At 38.4% G+C, this 6671-nt stretch overlaps 1 non-coding gene across 1 annotated transcript; it reads right to left on the bottom strand.

Moving 5' to 3' along the window:
• Positions 1-2566: 2566 nt before the first annotated feature.
• On the bottom strand, positions 2567-2709 carry LOC132237788 (small nucleolar RNA SNORA57). The gene has a single exon (XR_009453620.1). It is a non-coding gene; the product is annotated as a small nucleolar RNA SNORA57 (small nucleolar RNA).
• Between the last annotated feature and the right edge of the window lie 3962 nt (positions 2710-6671).

Genomic DNA, 6671 nt, shown 5'->3' with positions numbered 1-6671 from the left:
TATCACAATTTACACAGGCTTTGAAAGGACAATGGATGGACAATATGGACAAAATTCACTCAGCAGGTCCGGAAAGTATCACTAGTATATTGATGTGTTCCTGAACATGGAATCTGTGACAGAGGTCCTATCTTTTGATATATTCCAGAAACATATATAGAATGGAAACCATGTTCCTCTCAATCTTATACCCTTCATCTCTCTAACCTTTTAGTAAGACTTTAGCAGGTCTCAGGAAACAGAAAATGCCAATGTTGATAAGGATATAGTGATATGAAAAGTGTGTGTCAGTATGTGGCGGGGGGTGGGGAGGTGGGGACTGGGGAAATGTGGAATATTTGTCATTGAAATAGAGAGAATTTAATGTAAAATAAGTCCATAACCAATATTTGGAGAGGGGAGGGTAGATAACTAGGAGAAGAGCAAGACATTAAATGGCATATAGATTTAAAGGCAAAGAATGATAAGACAATAAGAACCCATCCATTTAAAAAGATTGGAGAGCAACAGGTTTTCAAAAAAAATTACCCATTTATTCCCAAGATCCTTCTGAAAAAAAAGAAAGAAAGAAAAGATAAATGGGAAGAACAGCAACAAGAAAAAATTCAATATTTTAAAATTTTATATTTAAAAACTATCAAGATGCAGATACACATACACACATATACAGCCTGTGGGTCTCAAGTAAATTTGTTAAATTGAAAAACTATTTCAGGAATAATAATTTTGGTGGCTACCTTTTAAAAATCTTATTGATTCCTTTGACAAAATTTATTTTATCATTTCATTGTTAGATTTAATGTATTTTCGTTAATGTATTGAATATTTGTAGTTGATTCTTATTATTGTGTATTATGGTGTTTAAGGTAATTATAAAATTAAAAGATCTTAAACCACTTCTTCTAGAGAAAATACAAGTGTAGGTTCCTGGTACCTCCAGGCACAACATTTCCTCAACCAATGAGCACATGCTTGCTTTGTGTGGATTTCCATTTTATCACATGCCTATGGAGCCACCTTAACATGTAAGAGGAGGGAATATGAAGTATTAAATGTTACTGGAGAGTGTTCTAAATCAAATTACCTAAGCATGAATTGAACACTTACACTTCAGCCACACTGTAAAATGCCAATACTTCAAAGGTATATGATTAATAAAAGTTAAGGAATAAATTACCACTTCATTGAAAATGAAAGCATAATCTCAGCAAAGAAGAAGGACACAATTTAAAAATGTTTAAAGTTTTCGTTGTGGCTCAAGCTGGTGCATAATTCTGAGAATTGGAACAAGTTTCAAAGACAATTCACCAATAAGGGCAATGTTGTTTTTTACATTCCTCAAACACTTGGTGCAATAGGAGCTAAGAATGGACATGTAAACATTGAAGCTGTCAAGTAATACTTCTTCTGAAATAAACAGTATAAGTAATTCATCTTTCATTGGGCCTGACTTCTGGCCTTTTGGAATAAAATGTTAACATGCGTTAATATAAGGGACATGTACTTAAAACATGGTGAAACGGCACATAGTAAAAGTACCCATTTGTCCCTAATTGTATTTGTAGGAGGAGTCATATGAAGTCTGTTAAAAACTTTAAAATATATTTCTAAATCTTGTTTCCTCTGAAAATAACTTACATTACTGTTTAAAGAAAAAACTTTAACTTTTAATGATTATATTAGTGTGTTATGAAAATATCTCATGAAAAAATATCTTATAAATATCCAAGGACAATTAGTTCTTGTCACTCATATAATATTTCCACATTAAAAGGTATATTATTGATCGTATTTTCTTAATATATAATGCCCTTTACAAACATTTAAAGTATTACAGTTTGCAGAATTAATAACTATTTCAATACAAAGAAAGAACAATCACTATGATGAAAAAAATACAGCCAGGAAATATTAGGTAAAATATTGTATAACTGGGAACACTTAGATAATATGATCAAAGGCAATCAAAGTTTGAGCCTCAATTTCACACTTGAACAATGATTGATATCAAAATTTACACAGTCTTTAATAATGGATAATGGAGTGAGGAACTTCATATAGGAATTTTCAAGTCTTCTCTGCTATCATAAGGGTGAAAGAAATATAAATGTTTAAGCTACATTGTAATCTGTCCTTTAACTTGGATTATGTGACAATGATCTCAAGTTAATATATGTTTTACATAAAATATATAGAGAATGAAAACCATATAACTAATAGCCCAATCCCCTTTATCTCAAAAAATTTATAATGAAACTATGACAAGTCTCTGGAAGATAGAAGAAGCTAATGTTCATAGGAAAAGAAAGGACAAAATAAGAAAGAAAGAAAAATGGAGGGTTGGTAACAGAAATGGAGAGAACTTCGTATGGGAAAAGTTTGTAACCAATAGATTGGGAAAAGATAGAACCACCGTCCTGGAGAAGTACAAGCCAATGTACAGTATTTTTTTAAAAAAGGGAATGATAGAGGCACCAAGAAAGCAGTTATTGAAAGAGACAATGGAGTAAGGGATTGTCAGAGAAATTTTACTAAACCGTTTCTGAAGATTTTTTTTTTTTTTTACCTGAGTCTCGGCGGTTGGGGATAGAACCAGTGGACTGGAAATCGTCAGCATGGAAGGAATGACGCCCAGGGGGCCGGGGCTCTCTGCCTCCGTTCATTACGGGAACTGGGACCGCATGCCCGAACCTCGCCAAGAAGAGGAGGGTCGAAGATCTTTTGAAGAATAAAATGGAAAGCTCAATGTAAGTCCCATAAGAAAAATACACTAAAGAAAAAATTAAATTATTGAAAAATTCTAGGGTGAAGTCAAACCTGTCATAATTCAGATAAAGAAATACACACACACAAGAGTACATGTACACACATGCACACACAGTGGCAGAAATCTATCTTTAACCAAACAAACACCAGCCATTTGAAATGCTATGTATATTATTAGTAAAATTTGCGTAACAGAAAGTGTCTGCAAACATAGACTTAAACAATAAAATAAAACTAAGACATAATAATGGGAGAAATTGCATAACAAATTACAATGGCAAACTTTGGTTGGAAAGATAAGATAATGAGACAAATTAATACCAAAAGACAGGTATGTTGAAATTTAGCAAGTTTATCATTGAAACCTTAAAACAGTACTTACACATCAGACACTTTAAAAACACCAACATTATTAATAACATTTACTTGCAAAGATAATCTTTCTACATAAATTCAAACGAACACACTAAAAACGTAAGTAATATTAGAGGATATTGAAGTGCAAATGAAGATAGCAAACCTCTGTTGGAAAGATAAAGAACCAAAATCATCTTATATAACAAAAGGCTAATATGCAAATAGACCGAACTTTGGAACAACCAGAACAACCGAACAACTGGTTGCTATGAGGTGCGCTGACCACCAGGGGTGTGTGTGGAGCATGGCTGGCTTTGCCTATGGCGGGATGGTGGAGCAGGTGAGCAGGGGTGCCAGACCAAGGTGGGGCGCTGGTTGCTGTTATTGGGGTGAGCCTCTGGTGATAACTGAAAATTCTTTGCTCCTGCACACCACGGGCCTGCCAGGTGCTCACACCTGCTTCCGGTGCCAGCTCCGCTTGCACCCACTGCCAGCGCCAGCCATGCTCAAACCCACTGCTGGTGTCTAGCACCAGTCCCAATCACTTGGTGCCATCAGTGGAAGCAAGTGGCAGCTGATGGCCCAATCACCCATGAGGGCTTCTCTACCTCCCCCTGCTCCTGAGGGGTGATTGGCGCAACAGCTGCAACTCACACTCATTGACAGCACCGGTCCTTCTGGCACCCGCTGCTGGCACTGGCCCCAATTGCTCCACACCATCAGTAGGTTTGAGCAGCAGCGATGGGAGTGTGGCTGCTGGCAGACAGGGCACTGGAACTGTGGTGGGAGGGGCCGGGTGGGGGCATAGAGAGAATGGGCCCACTGCAGCCTCATGGACCACTATTCCTTTCAAGGTGCACAAATTCCTGCACTGGGCCCCTGGTGTAATAATAAATATGTTGACGTTGAGGAAGATGATCATTAAAAATTGAAAACAAAGGTATAAGAACCAAATTAAACAATAGCCAAGTACAAAGCGAAATACATTAATGGACTTGCTCTTTTCCTATTCACAAATATCTGAAAAATGAAAGGAAGAAAGAACCAATTCAGTCTAAATAAAGAGGTGATGTCAGGAAGGGAGGAGAACAAAAATGTGAAGCACCTACAGTTTTCTCTCTGGTTCAAATGATTTTTCTTTGTGCGTATAACGAATATAAAGTACAAAAGTCAGAAATCACCAACCAGAGGTATGCTGCTTGATATTTCCTCCCCTTGGTTTGGTCCAAAAGCTACTGAAATTGAAAGTGAAACCATAAGAGGACTTAGAACAGGGTTTTCTCCTTGGTAAACAATGACACTCATTGGTCTTTCATTGGGCCTTCTATATGTTTCAAGACAAAATGCAAACACACACACATAGGAGATACTCTAAAAGTGATGAGGAAGCATCCAGTAAAGGCACCCACTGTCAAGAACTGTATGTGAAGTAATAGTCCCATGACACCTGCTACATACATTCAAAAGATATATTCCTAAATTTTACTCTGTTTGAATACAAAAATATATTTGAAACATGTCATTAAGTAAGATGGATTTTAAACTATTAATGTTTATTTAGTATTTTATGAAAATGTCTTTTGGAAAATTCTAGACTAATAGCTTCTGGTGCCATTCACATAAAAAAATGGAATTAAGATATTATCAGTAAAGGGGATCCCAGATGTCTGCAGAGTAGATGGAAGCTAAGCTTACCTCCTCCCAGTGCCAAACCAGAGTTACAACTAATTTATAGATCGACCAACTGAATAGTAGCAGAAAAGAAGTCTTTTAACCAAGGATTTATAGAAGTAGCCAGATATGTCTATTGGTCATCTGTCTGTACTCTTTGGAGAAGTATCTATTCAGATACCCAGAAATTTCCTTTCTGGGACCATTTCCAAAGAAATCCAAAACACTAGCTTGAAAGATTATATGCTCCCCTATGTTCATTAGAGTATTATTTGCAATAGCCAAGAGTTGGAGGCAGCCCTAATGCCCATCATTAAATGAGTGGATAAAAAACCTGTTGTACATTTACACAATGGAATACTACTTGGCTGTAAAAAGAGAGAAATTGTAAATTTTGTGACAGCATGGCTGGACCTTGGAGAATATTATGCTGAGTGAAATAAGACTGTCAGAGAAAGACAAATACCATACAATTTCACTTATACATGTAATCTAATGAACAAAATAAACAAACAAAATAGACACAGAAGCCACATAGACTAGTAAAATGGGGAGAGATATGGGAAGGCCTTCCCCTGCACCCATATGTGGCAGGTGAAAATACTCTAGGAGGCAGATAGGCCCCTCCTTCTTACAGCCACACCCTGTGGAGACAGAGACAAACAGTGGATTGATGGATCACTTGGAGCTTCAAGCAGGTTGCTGAAAGCCAAAGAAGGACAGTTCCTGAGAGTGGTTAGCACCCAAGTACCTCAGAGGGAGCCCAGAATTGGCAGAAAGAACAGTCAGCCATAGCCATCAGAAGAGTAGGATCCAAAGTGAGCTCCAGAGATTCCAAAATTATGCTGGAGTAAGTGGAAGCTACACTGACACTCTCCCAGAACCAAACTGGAATTACAACTAAAATACCAAAGAACAGCCTGAATAATCAAATGAAGACTAGCTGGATAAACCCTGATAACCAAGAAAGAAAGTGTAGACCCCATAGAGACTGGTAGGAAGTGCAGAGGTGTGAAAGGGCTGACTGGGCTCTCACATATAGCAGCTGAGGTTCTAGAGCAGCGGTTCTCAACCTGTGGATCACAACCCCTTTGGCGGTCGGACGACCCTTTCACAAGGGTCGCCTAAGACCATCCTGCATATCAGATATTTACATTATGATTCATAACAGTGGCAACATTACAGTTATGAAGTAGCAACGAAAATAATTTTATGGTTGGGTCACAACATGAGGAACTGTATTAAAAGACCAGAAGGTTGAGAACCACTGTTCTAGAGAGACATATCAGTTGTAATGGGTTTCCACTGAGAACTCTGGGATCAAAACCCCAACCTGGGCTCCCCATCCCAGAGCACCAGAACTGAGAAAGGTGCCCACATAACATCTGGCTGTGAAAAGCAGCAAGGTTGCTGGCTGCCAGGAAGAGCTGACTAGAAATGCAGGCACCCTCTTAAAGGGCCAATGCACAAAATTTTGTGTGCCATCACTCACCTTGGGCTGTGGCAGAGGGAGGGCAAACTGGAAGATAGCTGTGTGAGAAGAATCCAGGGTTGAGGGCTGTGGGTTAGAGCTTGGAAGGCAGCCACCCTGGGTTTTTGTGCTGAGTCATTCACTCACACTGCAGAGGACATATTTCACCCACAGACCTTTAGAACTATCTAGGAAGTTTCCCCTGGTGGAAAAGCAATTGCCCCACCCTATTGGCAAACTTCTCATCATGCTATGTGGTTAATAGCCTGAGGCTAATCAAGACAGAATATGAAACAGACTGCAGGCATAGGTGGGTCTCTGGAGGTTCTGAGTCTTTGATTGCTATCCTCTTGGGTCTGGGGTTACAAAAAGTGAAGCTTGATGCATATCTTGCTTCTTTCCAAAG

Source organism: Myotis daubentonii, chromosome 6 (genome assembly GCF_963259705.1).
Source record: "Myotis daubentonii chromosome 6, mMyoDau2.1, whole genome shotgun sequence".
In the NCBI taxonomy this organism is placed as follows: Eukaryota; Metazoa; Chordata; class Mammalia; order Chiroptera; family Vespertilionidae; genus Myotis; species Myotis daubentonii.
Note: the sequence above shows the minus strand (reverse complement) of the source record. Positions and strands in the feature narration are given on the sequence as shown.